At 41.6% G+C, this 19,033-nt stretch overlaps 1 long non-coding RNA gene across 2 annotated transcripts in view; it reads right to left on the minus strand.

The window, feature by feature from the left end:
• The window catches only part of LOC308619916, a 42,173-nt gene that overhangs the window by 20,900 nt on the left and 2,240 nt on the right, over positions 1 to 19,033 (minus strand). The gene's annotated exons all lie outside the window — the stretch shown is intronic.

Below are 19,033 nucleotides of genomic sequence, written 5' to 3' on the forward strand. Positions count from 1 at the left end.
AAATGGGAGTGTTTCCTTAATTTCTCTTTCAGATTTTTCATCATTAGTGTATAGGAATGCAAGAGATTTCTGTGTGTTAATTTTGTATCCTGCAACTTTACCAGATTCATTGATTAGCTCTAGTAGTTTTCTGGTAGCATCTTTAGGATTCTCTATGTATAGTATCATGTCATCTGCAAACAGTGACAGTTTTACTTCTTCTTTTCCAAATTGTATTCCTTTTATTTCTTTTTCTTCTCTGACTGCCGTGGCTAGGACTTCCAAACCTATGTTGAATAATAGTGATGAGAGTGGACATCCCTGTCTTGTTCCTGATCTTAGAGGAAATGCTTTCAGTTTTTCACCATTGAGTATGATGTTTGCTGTGGATTTATCGTATATGGCCTTTATTATGTTGAGGTAGGTTCCCTCTATGCCCACTTTCTGGAGAGTTTTTATCATAAATGGGTGTTGAATTTTGTCAAAAGCTTTCTCTGCATCTATTGAGATGATCATATGGATTTTAGTCTTCAATTTGTTAATATGGTAAATCACATTGATTGATTTGTGTATATTGAAGAATCCTTGCATCCCTGGGATAAATCCCACTTAATCATGTTGTATGATCCTTTTAATGTGTTGTTGGATTCTGTTTGCTAGTATTTTGTTGAGGATTTTTGCATCTATATTCATCAGTGATATTGGTCTGTAATTTTCTGTTTTTGTAGTATCTTTGTCTGGTTTTGGTATCAGGGTGATGGTGGCCTCATAGAATGAGTTTGGGAGTGTATATTCCTCCGCAATTTTTTGGAAGAGTTTGAGAAGGATAGGTGTTAGCTCTTCTCTAAATGTTTGATAGAATTCACCTGTGAAGCCATCTGGTCCTGGACTTTTGTTTGCTGGAAAATTTTAAATCACAGTTTCAATTTCATTACTTGTGATTGGTCTGTTCATATTTTCTATTTCTTCCTGGTTCAGTCTCGGAAGTTTATACCTCTCTAAGAATTTGTCCATTTCTTCCAGATTGTCCATTTTATTGGCATAGAGTTGCTTGTAGTAGTCTCTTAGGATGCTTTGTATTTCTGCGGTGTCTGTTGTAACTTCTCCTTTTTCATTTCTAATTTTATTGATTTGAGTACTCTCCCTCTTTTTCTTGATGAGTCTGGCTAATGGTTTATCAATTTGTTTACCTTCTCAAAGAAACATCTTTTAGTTTTATTGATCTTTGCTATTGTTTTCTTTGTTTCTATTTCATTTATTTCTGCTCTGATCTTTATGATTTCTTTCCTTCTGCTAACTTTGGGTTTTGTTTGTTCTTCTTTCTCTAGTTCCTTTAGGTACAAGGTTAGATTGTTTATTTGAGATTTTTCTTGTTTCTTGAGGTAGGCTTGTATAGCTATAAACTTCCCTCTTAGAACTGCTTTTGCTGCATCCTATAGGTTTTGGATAGTCGTGTTTTCATTGTCATTTGTCTCCAGTTATTTTTTGATTTCCTCAGTGATCTCTTGGTTATTTAGTATTGTTTAGCCTCCATGTGTTTGTGTTTTTTACGTTTTTTCCCTGTACTTCATTTCTAATCTCATAACGTTGTGGTCAGAAAAGATGCTTGATATGATTTCAATTTTCTTAAATTTACTGAGGCTTCATTTGTGACCCAAGATGTGATCTATCCTGGAGAATGTTCCCTGTGCACTTGAGAAGAAAGTGTAATCTGCTGTTTTTGGATGGAATGTTCTATAAATATCAATTAACTCTATCTGGTCTATTGTGTCATTTAAAGCTTCTGTTTCCTTATTTATTTTCATTTTGGATGATCTGTTCATTGGTGTACGTCAGGTGTTAAAGTCCCCCACTGTTATTGTGCTACTGTTGATTTCCTCTTTTAGAGCTGTTACCAGTTGCCTTATGTATTGAGGTGCTCCTATGTTGGGTGCATATATATTTATAATTGTTATATCTTCTTCTTGGATTGATCCCTTGATCATTATGTAGTGTCCTTCCTTGTCTCTTGTAACATTCTTTATTTTAAAGTCTATTTTATCTGATATGAGTATTGCTACTCCAGCTTTCTTTTGATTTCCATTTGCATGGAATATCTTTTTCCATCCCCTCACTTTCAGTCTGTATGTGTCCCTAGGTCTGAAGTGGGTCTCTTGTAGACAGCATATATATGGGTCTTGTTTTTCTATCCATTCAGCGAGGCTGTGTCTTTTGGTTGGAGCATTTAATCCATTCACGTTTAAGGTGATTATCAATATTTATGTTCCTATGACCATTTTCTTAATTGTTTTGGGTTGTTTTTGTAGGTCCTTTTCTTCTCTTGTGTTTCCCACTTAGAGAAGTTCCTTTAGCATTTGTTGTAGAGCTGGTTTGGTGGTGCTGAATTCTCTTACCTTTTGCTTGTCTGTAAAGCTTTTGATTTCTCCATCGAATCTGAATGAGATCCTTGCCGGGTAGAGTAATCTTGGTTGTAGGTTCTTCCCTTTCATCACTTTAAGTATATCATGCCACTCCCTTCTGGCTTATAGAGTTTCTGCTGAGAAATCAGCTGTTAACCATATGGGAGTTCCCTTGTATGTTATTTGTCATTTTTCCCTTGCTGCTTTCAATAATTTTTCTTAGTTTTCAATTTTTGCCAATTTGATTACTATGTGTATCAGCATGTTTCTCCTTGGGTTTATCCTGTATGGGACTTGCTGCGCTTCCTGGATTTGGGTGGCTATTTCCTTTCCCATGTTAGGGAAGTTTTCGACTATAATCTCTTCAAATATTTTCTCAGGTCCTTTCTCTCCCTCTTCTCCTTCTGGGACCCCTATAATGCGAATGTTGTTGCTTATAATGTTGTCCGAGAGGTCTCTTAGGCTGTCTTCATTTCTTTTCATTCGTTTATCTTTATTCTGTTCTGCAGCAGTGAATTCCACCATTCTGTCTTCCAGGTCACTTATCTGTTCTTCTGCCTCAGTTATTCTGCTACTGATTCCTTCTAATGTAGTTTTCATTTCAGTTATTGTATTGTTCACCTCTGTTTGTTTGTTCGTTAATTCTTCTAGGTCTTTGTTAAACATTTCTTGCATCTTCTCGATCTTTGCCTCCATTCTTTTTCCGAGGTCCTGGATCATCTTCACTATCATTATTCTGAATTCTTTTTCTGGAAGGTTGCCTATATCCACTTCATTTAGTTGTTTTTCTGTTTTTCATCTTCTCAATCTTTGCCTCCATTCTTTTTCCGAGGTCCTGGATCATCTTCACTATCATTAGTCTGAATTCTTTTTCTGGAAGGTTGCCTATATCCACTTCATTTAGTTGTTTTCTGTTTTCAAGTTGTTTATCTTGTTCCTTCATCTGGTACATGGCCCTCTGCCTTTTCATCTTGTCTTTCTGTGAATGTGGTTTTTGTTCCAAAGGCTGCAGGATTGTAGTTCTTCTTGCTTCTGCTGTCTGCCCTCTGGTGGATGCGGCTATCTAAGAGGCTTGTACAAGTTTCCTGATGGGAGGCTCTGGTGGTGGGTAGAGCTGACTGTTGCTCTGGTGGGCAGAGCTCAGTAAAACTTTGACTGCTGATGGGTGGGGCTGGGTTCCCTCCCTGTTGGTTGTTTGGCCCGAGGCAACGCAACACTGGAGGCAACCCTACCTGTGCTCTTTGGTGGGGCTAATGGCAGACTCTGGGAGGGCTCACGCCAAGGAGTGCTTCCCGGAACTTCTGCTGCCAGTGTCCTTGTCCCCAGGGTGAGCCTCAGCCACCACCACCACCCCCACCTCTGCAGGAGACCCTCCAACACTAGCAGGTAGGTCTGGTTCAGTCACCCCTGGGGTCACTGCTCCTTCCTCTGGGTCTCGATGTGCACACTACTTTTGTGTGCCCTCCAAGAGTGGAGTCTCTGTTTCCCCCAGTCCTGTCGAAGTCCTGCAATCAAATCCCACTAGCCTTCAAAGTCTGATTCTCTAGGAATTCCTCCTCCCGTTGCCGGAACTCCCAGGTTGAGAAGCCTGACGTGGGGCTCAGAACCTTCACTCCAGTGAGTGGACTTCTGTGGTATAAGTATTCTCCAGTCTGTGAGTCACCCACCAAGCAGTTATGGGATTTGATTTTACCGTGATTGCACCCCTCCTACCCTCTCATTGTGGCTTCTCCTTTGTCTTTGGATGTGGGGTATCCTTTTTGGTGAGCTCCAGTGTCCTCCTGTCGATGACTGTCCAGCAGCTACTTGTGATTCTGGTGTTCTCGCAAGAGGGAGTGAGAGTACGTCCTTCTACTCCGCCATCTTGGTTCAGCTCTCTCCCCCCTTCTTTCTACTTTCTTTTCCTGGAAGCGACTGTATTCTCTATATCTCCACTTTTCTTTCATAGTCTCCATCCTTTCTGTTTGTGCAGTCATTTGGATAGTTACCTTTTGGCTATGTTTCACTTCACAAATCATTCATTAATGTGTTAGTCTATAGTTTAACCCACTTATTCAGTTTCCATTTCAATAAAAATGTTTTTCATTTTGAGAAACTCTATTTGAAGAAACTCTTCTTCAAATCTACCCAGTCTATTTTCACAGAGTCCTGTTTTCTCATTATGATTTCTATATCTTCTTGCATCTTTTTAGTTAGTTTCAAACTACTTATTTTATAATCTTTTCAAGACTGTTTTATAAAAACAAGGTTTCAGAGTTCTAATTCCACTGATAGAATTAGATTTGGATAAATCTCTGCATAATAGATCATTTCCCATGTGGTTTGGAATTTTGAGTATAAGCTCATCTTTAATAGAGATTAGTTTTCCCATGTGAGTCTCCTGGTTGATGGAGGTATACTACATAGTGACTTTATATTTGCATCCTCCAGGCACACAAAGGATTTCACTGTCCAGGATAACAGACTGTCCAGGACCAGCCTTTATACTAATATCTCCTCTTCAGGAATCCCATTAATGAAAATAAGGAAAATTCAGATTCAAAATCTGAACATGGGGCAGAAATACATTTCCTTATTACTTCCCTGGGAAGTTTGTAGTTTTCACTGAGATACCAGGGGTAATTTTATCAGAGTCCTGGCTTGATTTAGGGATCTCAGTTCCAGCTTCTTGCCTTGTTCTCTCTTAAGGCTCTATCTCTTATCCTTATACAGGTGTTGTGAGCCCAGTACCTAGCCTCTAAAGTATATACACTGCTTTGTTATCTCCCTGGCCTATGAATCAAGTTTACAGATCCAGAATTTAGCTCCTCTTTCACTTTTGGCACCAGGAACACCATTTCTATGCCTGTGCAGTGGAAAGGGGTAGCAGAGATCCTCACTGGCTCATTCTGCCATGATGCTAAGACTGGCAGTCCCCTTACATTGCTACTTCATTAATAACTCTAATTCCTTCATTTCTCTATTTGTCCAGGAACCTTACTCCATTCGTGGCTATGGTGCCAACCCTAACCAGACTGGAATCCACAGTACACCATTCAACCATTCTACTTCCTACAACCCACCTGTAGACTTCTTTTATTCTGCCTCACCCATGTAGCAACACTCAAGATTGGATCTATCTGAAAATCCCTTTTCTTATAGCAAGCCTATGATGAACACAGTGCAAGCATGGACTTTGGAGTAAAACAGCTAAATTTGAATCCCAGCTCTGCCATTCACTAGCCAAGTAACCCTGAGCAAGTTATGTAACTTCTCTAAGCCTTCATTTTTCTCCAGTAAAATGTAAATAATAATATGTATCTGAGAGTTATTGTAAGAACAAAATAACATAGTAAAGGCAAAGTACTCAGCACAACTCCTGACACTTTCAATTAATGTGGTTATTATTAGATTCTGGAGAAAATCTCCAGATTTTCACCCTCAGCAAGACCCTCTGTGGGGCTTGGGGACCTTGTTTGTGAGGCCTTTTCTATTCCCCACAAGTGCTCTTGCAAATCTGCAACATTCTCTTCAAGCCATGCACCACAACTCTGACCCAGCAGGTAACTTTGCTTCCTATCTAGATGAAAACATTGAGAGTATCAGATGCCTTCACCATCAACTTACTGCCCTCATGAAAGCCTTGTATCAAATGTGGTTTTTCATTTCTTTTTTGAGTACATGTTGTGTGCCAGGCAGTGTTTTAGGTCCTGTGTATACATCAATGAACAAAAGAAACAAAAATCCCTCCCCTATATAGTTTACATTCTACTGGCAGAAAAGAAAACAATAAAATAAAGTAAATAAATTACATTGTATCTTAGAAAGTTCTCAGTGTAATGAAGAAAAGTAAAATGCTGGCAGGATTACAATTTTAGATAGGGTTATCAGGAAAGTTCTCACTGAAAAAGTGGCATCTTAATAAAGGCAGTGAAGGAATGAGGAAATAGAAAGTACAGGCAGAGACATGCCTGGTGTGTTTGAGAAAAGCAATGATGCCAGGTTGGCTAAAGAGAGGTGAGTGAATAGAGCACTGTGGGAAGTAAGGTCACAGAACTAAGGAGGGGTGAGATTGTGTAGGGTCTTGTAAACAATTACCAGGACATTGAATTTCACTTTGAGTTAGATGGAAAGCCTTTGGAGGATTCTGAGTAGAGGGATGACTTGAGATGTTAATATTTTAATGGCACCTCTCCGCTGCTATGTTGACAATTGGCTGAAGAGATGTAAAAGCAGACTCAGGGAAACTAGTTAGGAGGTTACGGAAATAATACAGGCAAGAGATGCTGGTAACTCCTATCAAGGTAGTAGCAGTGAAAGTAGTGAGAAATGGTCAAATTCTGTATATATTTTGAAGAAAGTGCCAATAGTATTTGTTAATGCACTGAATGTGGAGTGGGAGCAAAAGAGAGGAATCAAGGATGATTCCAAGGTTTTTTCCCTAAGCAACTAGAAGGATACAGATCCAACAAATTAATTAAGAAGTACTGAGGGGATTGGGTTTTGGTGGGGAGGATAAGGATGATGAGGAATTTAGTGTAGGGCACGTTAAATCGAAGATGCCCACTTGATATTCAAACAGAGATGTCAGGTAGATTACTGGAATTTGACATTCGAGGGAGAAGCCCAGGCTGGAGATATACATTTGGAAGGTGTCAGCATATTTAAAGCCATAAGACAGGGTGATATCACCCACCAAGGGAGTGAGTGCAAACCTACTCTGCAAACAGAGTAGGTCCAAGGACTGAGGAGGAGACAGTAAGGACGATTAGCAAAGGAGACTAAGAAAGGGTGCCTAGAGAGGCAGGAGGAGAGCTGGGAGCGTGTGGTGGTGTCCCAGATGTCAAGTGAAGAGCATCCCAAAGAGGTAATGATCAACTCAGCCAAATGGCACTAAGTGAGGTGAGGATGGAGCATTGACCGTTGGCTACAGCAATCCAGAGGTGATCTGTTACCTGGACAAAAGCTGTCTGGGTAGAGCAGTGAGAGCAAAAGCCTAACTGGAGTGGATTTAAGAGAACTAGCTCAAATAGATACTTGTACGTCACTGTTCATAACAGCATTATTCACATTAGCCAAAAGGTGTTAACAACCCAGATGTCCATCAGTAGATGAATGGATAAACACAATGTGGTATATACATACATACCATGGAATAGGAAGGAAATTCTGATACATACTACAAGATGGATGAACCTTAAAAACTTATACTAAGTGAAATAAACTAGAGAAAAAAGGACAAATATTGAAGGATTCCACTTATACGAGGCATTTAGAATGCTCAAATTCATAGAAACAAAAGGTAAATGGTGGTTACCAGAGGCTGGGGCGAGGTACTGGGGGTTATTGTTTAATGTGTACAGAGTTTCTGTTTGGGATGATTTAAAAGTCCTGCACAGGCCTCGACGTGGTCATGATTGCACAGCAGTGTGAATGTTCTTAGCGCCACCGACCTGTACGCTTAAAAACAGGTAAAATGGCAAATTTTATATTATGTACATTTAACCCTGCAACAACAACAAAATTTTTAAAGGGAAAGAATTGGAAACAATGCAGCGAATCTTTCAGGAAGTTTTGTTGTAAAAGGGAGCAAAGAAATGGGGCAGTAGAAGGAGAAGGAAGAGGTCAAGAAAGAATTTAAGAAGGGAGAAATTACAAGTTGTTTTGGTGCCAGTTGTAATGATCCTGGAGAAGGGGGGAAATGATAATGCAGAGAGCAGGGAGATAGCTCCAGTGGTGTTACTGAGTGAGCAAGAGGACATGGCCTGGTGCCAGGTGGCAGTGAGGCCTTGCTGGCAGCAGAGGAAGGGGCAGTCTCTGAAGGAAGGGCTGGGACTTCCCTGGCGGTCCAGTGGTTAAGACTCTGCACTTCCACTGCAGGGAGTATGGGTTCCATCCCTGGTTGGGGAACTAAGATCCCACATGCCGTGAGGTGCGGGGTGGGGGGAACAAAAACACGAAACAAAATGAAGGAAATGCTGGGAGCAAGAGAGTTTCAACCACCCCACAGGAAGGAAGGCAGAGTCCCTGGATCCACACAGTGGGGATGGGTGGGTAGATGTGGTGATAAAGAGTCTGTCAAAATTCTCTTCTGACTGCTTTTCTTTCCTTTCTGATATAGGAAGGATGGTCATTGTGGTAGACAGAGTAATGGCCCCCCAAAGTTGTTACATACTAATCCCTGGAACCTGTGAATATTAACTTACATGGTCAAAGGGAATTTGCAGATGTGATTAACGGTAAGGACCCTGAGATGGGAAGATTATGCTGGATTATCTGGGTGGGCCCAATCTAATTACATGAGTCCTTAAAAGTGGAAGGGGGGAATGAAATACTGCCACATATTACAACACGGAGGAACCTTAAAAACACGCTAAGTGAGAGAAGACAGGCACAAATGAGCATGTATTGTATGATTCCACTTAGATGAAATGTCCAGAATAGGCAAATCCATAGAGACAGAGAGTAAATTAGTGGTTGCCAGGGTTTGGGGCTGGGGAGAATACAGGGTGACTGCTAAAGGGAACAGGGTTTCTCTGGGGGATGATGAAAACTGTTCTGTAATTGGTAGTGGTGAAAGGTGCACAATTCTGTGAAAATACTAAAGATGATTGAATTGTACACTTTAAATGGGTGAATTGTATAGTATGTGAATTAGATCTTCAATAAAGCTGTTACTAAAATCAAACAAACAAAACTGGAAGAGGGAAACAGAAGATTGCAACAGAGCAACATGTGACAATGGATATAGGGTCAGAGAGTTGCTGACTTTACAGACAGGAGACCATGAGCCAAGGAATGCAGGTGGCCTCTAGAGCCCGAAAAAGCAAGGAAATGGGTTCTCCCCTTGAGCTTCCAGAAAGGGACACAGCCTTGCCTACACCTTGATTTTAGCCCAGTGAGTCCTGTGTTGACGTTTTGACCCATAGAACTATAAGACAATATATTTGTGTTGATCTCAGCCACTACATTTGTGGTCATTCATGTTATGGGTCATCAACTGTGAGTGAGAGTAAAGAAGAGGTATTAGAGGTTTGACAGGAGAGGAGACGTTAGGAAATAGTCCTGTAGGAAAGCAAAAGAGTGAATTGACTGGGAAAATAGAGCACGATTACCTGCCAGTGTTAAAAACACGCCTAAGGGAGTTGGGAACTTCGTTTCCCCCATCTAGATGGCTACTGTGGGAAGTCTGGTTTTTTATGACCCACAACTGGGCAATATTTCACTGATTGTTTCATCCAGCGAGTGGATGCTCAGAGTAAGCAGCAGGTGGGAGACGGGAATCTGTCATTTGCTTGGTTGGACTCAGTTTCTGGTCTCAGTTTTGTGGACACCCAGCAGTCTGAGTGCGAGTCGCTAAACAGAAGCCCACAACCTTCTCCGGTACTCAACAGAGGAGTGAGCAATCTGACCCCACACTGGAGGGAAGACCCACTGGGTCAGACATAGTGAGAGGTGGCATGTCAGCCTCCAAAGTGGCTCATAAGTACAACATATTGTGCTCTATGGGTGATTTAAGAGATCTTCCAAGGTAATTTCAACTACACCTGATTTTTAAGATTTGTAACGTGTTTGTTGTATAATTTAGTTATTTTCCATGTTTACTATAGAAAATAAGACAAAAAAGAAGTCGGCTAGATGAAACCGAGTATAGAAGCCAATGGCATGCAAGGAATGTTGGAGAGATATAAAAATAAGTAGAGCGTACATGTTCTGAGCTAGATAGACAGAGAAGGAAGGACCAAGACATACCAAATATTCCTGATTCACTAAATATACATGAGATACACCAAGCATCCAACGTTTATGAGCCACCCATAGATGATGCCCTTCTGACCCCACTTGTCCTCTGCCCGAGAAACATAGGTGAAACCACAGCTACTGGACTTCCCTGGTGACGCAGTGGTTAAGAATCTGCCTGCCAATGCAGGGACACAGGTTCGATTCCTGGTCTGGGAAGATCCCACATGCGGCAGGGCAACTAAGCCTGTGAGCCACAACTACTGAGCCTGCATGCTGCAACTACTGAAGCTTGCGTGCCCAGAGCCTGTGCTCTGCAACAAGAGAAGCCACCGCAATGAGAAGCCTGCGTACCGCAATGAAGAGTAGCCCCTGCTCGCTGCAACTAGAGAGAAAGCCCGCTCACAGCAACGAAAATCCAACGCAGCCAAAAAGTAAATAAATTAATTAATTAAATAAAATTACTTAAAAAAAAAACACAGCTACTCATCAGGGTAATTGATGAGATACAGGTATTTTCCAGGTAAACTTGCCCCTGCATCATTCCAATAAACAAGTGTGTATGATGGCCCTATGTACCTTCAGTCTATGGGATCCCCTTGCTCAGACACAACTCTGATTCCCATAAAGCCCCACCACCAGAGAGGAAAGCTAACACAACAGGGAAAAAACAGGAATATGAACATTGTATAATCCAGACTCAGGTAGTATGTTTCTTCCACCGTGCTTGTAGCTTATCCAATGTGTGTTCACATACCCCACCTTTCCCCTTACTTCTCACTATGTGTTTTAAACTTTATTGATAAACTGTGGGATTTGAGCTTCTTAGTTTGGTCTATGCACTCTTCTCCTCTGTGGCCTCTGGGATAACTTTGCCTAATATGGGTCTTGGAGGTTATCACTGGCCCAAGGTAAATTCAGCATCAGGAGCTGACTTTAGAATCTTTGCAAACGATTGTGACTCTACTGTTTTGAGAGTAATCAAATTTGTCATTTAGCCGATAGGTTGCAAAACTGTGTGCAATCATATCCAGACATGGTAAAACAGAGATTCTGGGAATCAGAGATGGATGTGGTAGCTAGCTATGTCTTTGAATAGTTTCTCATTGAGGAGGCAAGGTATCTGTTGTTCTATGTGGGAAAAGTGTATTATGTTGGACAAGGGAATTTTTGATACTGGATGTATGGGAAGAAATATGTATGTACCCTCTATGAGATTGCCTACCTGGCATTCCCCCTTCTTCTGGAAATTGCCCCTTTGCATCCACATATCTGGCAAAGAAGCTGCATGTTCTTAATGATGCCCATCGTGCTGATTTTGGTTGGTTGGTTTAGGGATGAGTACCTGACCTGACCTAAGCTAATAAGCCCCTTCTCTGGCATTTTTGAATTTAGGACTCAAAGAATTGAGGTCAGTTCCTCTCCAGCGTAGACATTTGTGTTGTTTTTCTTACAGACTGCAATACACTAGGGTTTTAACCTTATATCTGGGGTTCTAGAGCCAGATTGCTTAGATTTCTTTTTTTTTAAAATTATTTAATTATTTATTTATTTTTGGCTGCGTTGGGTCTTCATTGCTGCTAGTGGGCTTTCTCTAGTTGCGGCGAGCAGGGGCTACTCTTCGTTGCCACGCGCAGGCTTCTCATTGCGGTGGCTTCTCTTGTTGCGGAGCACGGGCTCTAGGTGCATGGGCTTCAGTAGTTGTGGCTCACGGGCTCAGTAGTTGGGGCTCTAGAGTGCAGGCTCAGTAGTTGTGGTGAACGGGCTTAGTTGCTCCGCGGCATGTGGGATCTTCCCAGACCAGGAATCGAACCTGTGTCCCCTGCATTGGCAGGCAGATTCTTAACCATTGTGCCACCAGGGAAGTCCCCAGATTGCTTAGATTTCCATCTTGACTCTGACATTTACTATCTATGTGAACTTGTGCAAATAGCTTACTCTCTCTTCAGTTCTTTATCTGTCAATTAGAGGTAATTATAATATCTACTTCATAAGGTTATAATGAATATTAGAAGAACTTAGGAGAGTACCTTGTTCTCAATAAATGTTAGTTATATTTACTCTTTACAAATCGAGACAGATGTTTTATTTTTCCCAAATCTGACTTCAATTCAATGTTATTCAACATTTATTTTTTGCACACATACTATATTCCGAGCATTAAATTAAGCTTAGGAAAAAATATGGTACCAAAATAGACATGGTCCCTGACTTTTTTGATCTTATAGTTTCGTGGAGGAAGCAAATATTAAACAATTAATCACAGAAATAATCTTAATACAAGCTATAAGACTTGCTGTGAAGGACAAGTAGAAGGTGGTATAAGAGATTATAACTGGAACACCACTCTAGCCTTCCTTAAGAAAGCAATGTAAGAGTTAGTAAGGGAAGAGGACATTGGAGAAAGCTTTCCAGGTAGAGGGGTCATCAAAAGCTTTTTGAGGCTTGGATATAGTGAGAAAAGGAGGAGGAAAATAGCATGAAATGAGGCTGGAGAAACAGGCAGGGACCAGATCATTCAGGACCTTGCAAGATGAATAGGGCACTAAAGGTTCAAGATCTTGGAGGTTAGGTTAAGGATTTTGGATCAGGATGGTGGCAGTTGAAAATAAGAGTAGACAGGGTTAAGAGACAGTGAAAGGGAAAGAATCAAGCATTTATCCTGCTTTCTTACATGAACTATACCAACGGGTAATCAAATAATTGAAGAGGGGTGATTTCCCTTGTAGAAATATTGCAGCTTCTAAATGAAGAATGATTGAATTATATCACCATTTTAAAACTCCTCATGAATGAACTGATGCAGGCATTATTCATCAACAGCTGTTAACACTACAAAAAGAGAGACAAGCCCACACTGTGTGTCTCCTAATGGAAAAATACACCACCACCTAGGAAGGTATCCTGCCAAAAAATTAAACTCGAATTTGATAATACATCTAGATCTTACTACCAATTTATAGAAAATAACAGAGGACAAGGTAACACGTTAAAGTATGCTGTGGGGATGCAACTGACAAAATCTGGATTGTGGCAAAAACTAAAGGACAAACAACTAACTTCCTTAAATTAAAAAAAAAAAAATACTAGGAGTTCCCTGCCGGCCTAGTGATTAGGATTCTGGGCTTTCACTACCATGGCCCAGATTCAATCCCTGGTCAGGGAACTGAGAACCCGCATGCTTAGCGGTGTGGCAAAAAAAACAAAAACAAAAAACAAAAACTGGGAAAACAAAGAAAAAATAAATACAGAGGACTTTCAAAAATGTACCAACCCAAAAACAATCTAAAAAAGAATGGATATATGTACATGTATAACTGATTCACTCTGCTGTACACCTGAAACTAACACAACATTATAAATCAACTATACGCCAAAAAAAATTTATTTTTTAATTAAAAAAAAAGAACCAACCAAACACAGTATAGCTCCTCACTGAAACATTTGGTTAAAAAAAAATGTAACATTTATGAGTCTATTGGAAATGTGTATACTAACAGGATATTTTATGACATTAAGAAATCATTGTTATTTTAAATTTGTGATTATGGCATTGGGAGTTTTTTTTTAACTCTGTTAGAAATACAGACTATTTACATAGAAAATCATATGACATCTGGACTTTTCTTCAAAATAATATGGGAAGGGGAAAAAATTGATGGGGGTATGGACGAGGCAATGTTGACCACTGATTGGATTTGGGGGGTGGGTGTTAGGTACATGTTTATATATATATTTGTTTGTTTGTTTGTTTCATTTTGCGGTACGCGGGCCTCTCACTGTTGTGGCCTCTCCCATTGCGGAGCACAGGCTCTGGACGCGCAGGCTCAGCGGTCATGGCTCACGGGCCTAGCCGCTCCGCGGCATGTGGGATCTTCCCAGACCGGGGCACAAACCCCTGTCCCCTGCATCGGCAGGCGGACTCTCAACCACTGCACCACCAGGGAAGCCCAATATATATTTTTAACTGTTCTTCCTATATTTTATATGTTTGAAATTCTCCACAATAAAGAAGATAGGGGCTTCCCTACTGGCGCAGTGGTTGAGAGTCTGCCTGCTAATGCAGGGGACACGGGTTCAAGCCCCGGTCTGGGAGGATCCCACATGCCGCGGAGCAACTAGGCCCGTGAGCCACAACTACTGAGCCTGCGTGTCCGGAGCCTGTGCTCCGCAACAAGAGAGGCCGCGATAGTGAGAGGCCTGCACACTGCGAAGAAGAGTGGCCCCCGCTTGCCACAACTAGACAAAGCCCTCACACAGAAACGAAGACCCAACGCAGCCAAAAATGAAATTAATTAATTAATTTTTTTAAAAAGTTAAAAAAAAGAGGTTTATATTAAAAGAAATTTGGAAAGCAAAATTGACATAATTTAATAATAAATCGAGAGACGGAGGTGTCAGAGATGACCCTGGGTTTTGATTTTTGTGCCTGGTTCTAAAATGGTACCCTTCGGTGATTAGAAAACAGTGAGCAAGAACACTGTCTATAGAAGAAGGCCATTCGTCTATCTTGGACATGTTGAGTCTGAGGTATTTCTGAGACAACCAAGCAAAGTGGAACTAGTAGGCAGTTAGACAGGCACATCTGGAGCTGGGTAGAGAGATACGGGCTAGCAGTGTGCATTTACGAATCAATGGCTTGGGTGGTCCAGTGGTAAAGAATCTGCCTTCCAATGCAGGAGATGTGGGTTCGATCCCTGCTTGGGGATATAAGATTCCACATACTGCAGGGCAACTAAGCCCACGTGCCACAACTACCGAGCCCACGTGCCACAACTAGAGGGAGAAATCCCACACGCCACAACTAGAGAGAAGCCCATGTGCCATAACTAACACCCAATGCAGCCAAAAATAAAAATAAATAATTTTTTTAAGTGCATTAAAAAAAAAAAGAATGGCTCAAAGAGTTTATGCGAGTAGACAGGTCTGCCTGGGCACCAGTTCTTAAACTTAAGCAAGGGTCTGAATTACCTGGAGAGTTCAATTAAACACAGATCGCTGGGCCACTCCCCCAGAGTTTCTGAATCAGTAGGTCTAGATATGACTTAAGAATTCACATTTCTAACAATTTGACAGGTGACGGTAATGCTGCGGTCTGGAGACCACATTTTTGAGACTCACTGGTTCCAGAAGATAGTATATACACTAGTTCTCAACCCTGCATGCACATTGAGAATGTCAGCAAAGACAAGGGAGAGAGTGTTTCAAGTTTGATCGAGTACTCAACAAGTCCAAATGCTGCTCAAAAGTCCAGTAAGATGGGGAATTCCCTTGCGGTCCAGTGGTTAGGACTCGGGCGCTTTCACTGCCGTGGGCCTGGGTTCAATCCCTGATTGGGGAACTAAGATTCCACAAGCTGTATGGCACCCCCCCAAAAAAATCCAGTAAGATGAGAGTGCAAATAAATATCCTCTGGATTAGCAACATAGAAATAATTGGTGACAGTAAGAAGGTAGAGTGAAGGGAAGATCAAATTAGAGGGGATGATGAGAAGTAAAGAAGGAGAAGCATGATCAAAGAACAGTGAGTGCGGATAATATTTAGGTTTGAGAAGTCTGGCTGTGAATCCTGTGAAGAGGAAGAAAAATAGTGTTGTGGTGGGAGGCAAGGTGGGCTGAGAGCAAACAAAAGCATTAAGATCAAATTACTGACCAAAGCACCACCTTCTTCCTTGAATTAAAAAAGAAATTAAACCACCAATTCCCCATCTGAAGATGAGCTGTATTTCAACAGTTGCATCTTAAAGATCTAATGAGTCTTCAAAAATCAAAAGGATGTTGTGACCAGATTTGACAATTATGAATAAAGCTGCTACAAACATTCAAAAAAAAAATCAAAAGGATGGACTTTTTTTTTTTTAAAGGATGGACTTTAATTGTGGATATTCTGGCATCTTGGAGAAGAATGGGTAAGTCTACTGAAGCACAAGCTTCTTCCCTGACATCACAGGTCTTGGGAAGTTGCCATTCTACTAACTGATAAAATTGGCCCCCATTTTCATTGATTAATCATGATTCATTCCTTAAACATTTATCAAATACCTATTATGGGCTAGACACTGTGCTAGGCTCTGGGATTAAAATGGTGAATGATAAGAGGGAACTACAGTGGTAATTAGAAGAGTGTTGGAGAAATGCAGGGAGCTCTAAGAATCTATACCATGGGATCTAACACAGTCAGGGGAAACAGGGGAGGAGCACTTGAATGAGTGGTTGTCAAAAAGAAAGCTGAATTCCATTTATATGAAACGTCCAGAATGGGCAAATCTGTAGAAGCAGAAAGTATACAGATTAGTGTTTGCCTAGGGCTGAGGAGTTGGGGAGGAAGGGAGAGTGACTGCTAATGGTAAGAGTTTCTTCTTGGGGTTACGAGAATGTTCAAAAATTGACTGTGGTGATGACTGAACAACTCTGCATATACTAAAAAACACTGAACTGTAACACTTTAAATGGGTGCATTGTATGGTATGTGAATTCTATCTCATAATGTTCATGTATATTGTTAACAAAACAAAATTCAACTCAGTAAACTTGAAGATCTAATTCAGTTTATTCGATTCCTGAATCAGGTAGCATCCCATCTATAGCAATGAGAAGTGTGCTCTGAGGGGTTGTACAAAATGGAAGGTTTTATAGGAAGAAGTGGTGGGGGGGGCAAGGGATGTTTGATAAAACAATAGAAAGGATTATTTTTAGGCTAGGACACCTTCTTCCGTGGGGGTAAGTGACAACAAGGGTTTCATCATGCAGACTGCATCTTCTTCCTGGGGCGGGATGGGGTGGGGAAGGGAGAGGGTCCATGTGACAGATTGTTATTATTGCTGACCAGAAACTTCCAAACTGGCTGATTAAGATTACATTCCTGGTAAAGGTCGAAACTGCAATTAGGTCAGGTATTAAATCTAGGCTTGGTACCATGGGCTTTAGCAAGAGTGATACCATTTGGGCTTGTGGTTTTTCTCTTTATTTTGTTATTATTATTATGTTAATTATTTATTTTTGGCTGTGTTGGGTCTTCTTGCTGCGCGCGGGCTTTCTCTAGTTGCAGGGAGCGGGTGCTACTCTTCCTTGCGGTGCGCGGGCTTCTTCACTGCAGTGGCTTCTCTTGTTGCAGAGCAGGGGCTCTAGGCTCATGGCCTTCAGTAGTTGTGGCACACGGGCTCAGTTGTGGCCGGTGGGCTCTAGAGGGCAGGCTCAGTAGTTGTGGCACATGGGCTTAGTTGTTCTGTAGCATATGGGATCTTCCCAAACAGGGGCTGCATTGGCAGGCGGATTCTTAACCACTGAACCACCGGGAAGCCCTGGTTTTTCTCTTTAAATACATATATTATGTAGAAGAGACGTGTGGATTGAGAGGAATTAGCTAAGGAACAATGTATACAGACACAGAGGGAGTAACGTGTGCACTGGAGGAAAGAGTGTGGCATTTTAGAAGATGTGAAAAAAAAATCTGCATCTGGCATGTTCCTTGAAAGAGTATAATGAGAGTTGAAGCTCAAGCTATGTATTGAACAGGCCCACATTTGTAGCTGTGAAAGCCTTGGTAAAAGTTTGAGATTTTATCCTAAAAACAATAGGAAGCCATTGTTGTGTGATAAGATCACTATGCATTATAACTCCAGCTACCATGCAGAGAGTGAAGAGAAGGGCGCGGGGTATATTCGGGAAACCAGGTAAGTGGTATTACAGTTCTCCGGGTACAAGGTATTGGTTGGTGTCTTAGATTGTTAACGCAAGTTCGTGTGCCCAATGCACAGTGAGGGCAAACAAACTGAAACATTGGGGCCATGCGAGGAGATGAGGTGGCTCATGCCCTAAAAAGCCCTGAGCTCCCGCAAGGTTGGCAAAGCACTTTTAAAAGCCAGGGTGGCAGGGGGAGCCTCAGGGCATGTGATCAGCTTATCAGCTTATCAATTCTCTGATTGTCTGATGATGAGGTAGTGGGGTGGTATCACAGGGGTCAACATGATCAGTCCTTAGGCTCCAGGAGGCCTGGGGCTATGGGCTCAAGGTTAACAATCTTCCATTTGTTGGAGAGGGGGGTTTTTTACATCTGCAAAACAACTCAGGAAATGTGCATCAAATCCACTATTATCTAGGTACTTCAGAGAGCAGCAAAGCAGAGGATCTGGGGGAGGGCCTGTCCTGGGAAGGGAAGGCCCCATGGCGTCCTGCTTGGTTACAAGATGAGGATGGTGGTTGTAGGCATGGACGGATTCAGCAGGACTTGTTCATGGGTTGGAACTGAGATATGGCAGAGTAGTGAAGTAGCCAAGCTGACTTGCTCAACTCGGATGATGAACTGGGAATACTAGAAGAGGTGGTAGTTTCCGGGTCGGGGAGTAAGACTAATTTTGTTAATATAGTTGGAATTGATCTAATAGGGAAGCAAGGCTGCTTTGTGCAGTATTGAGTTCTCCTTTATTGGAATTATCCGAGTTGGGCTAGAGATCTTTCAGTGTCCAGTATTCTTGCTCTGAAATAAGTTGTGGACTAAGTAAGTAAGTTCCCACTCAGCCCTTATGGTCTACCACAAGTAAGGGCCATTTCTGCCCGAATTTGGTCCCCCAAACAGCTCAGGGCTGAAATAAAACCCTCTTCGCCTGGTATTTGAATTCCTCAGAATCACCTACACCAGGTTAATCATTAAAGGTTCCTCATAACTGTCTCCGTTTGTTTGTTTCACCTGTGTGCAGGATTCTGGTTTCATAAAATCCTCCCAGCAGTATTATTTAATCTAGTGTGGAAGAAAGGTGTATATAGTCCGCCAACCCAAGGGCAAGTCTCTACTAGCCCAGGAGAAGGTGGGAGGCTGCAGACGCCACAGACAGTGACCCTGCCCACAGCCAAAGCAGAGGAGAGGACTCCTACAAAGTTAATCTTTTTATATTTTTTCACACCCTATCCAACCATCTAGCCCTGTGCCCTCAGGATCCC

The sequence above is a fragment of the Mesoplodon bidens genome (genome assembly GCF_964165515.1).
Source record: "Mesoplodon bidens genome assembly, chromosome: 7".
Lineage (NCBI taxonomy): Eukaryota > Metazoa > Chordata > Mammalia > Artiodactyla > Ziphiidae > Mesoplodon > Mesoplodon bidens.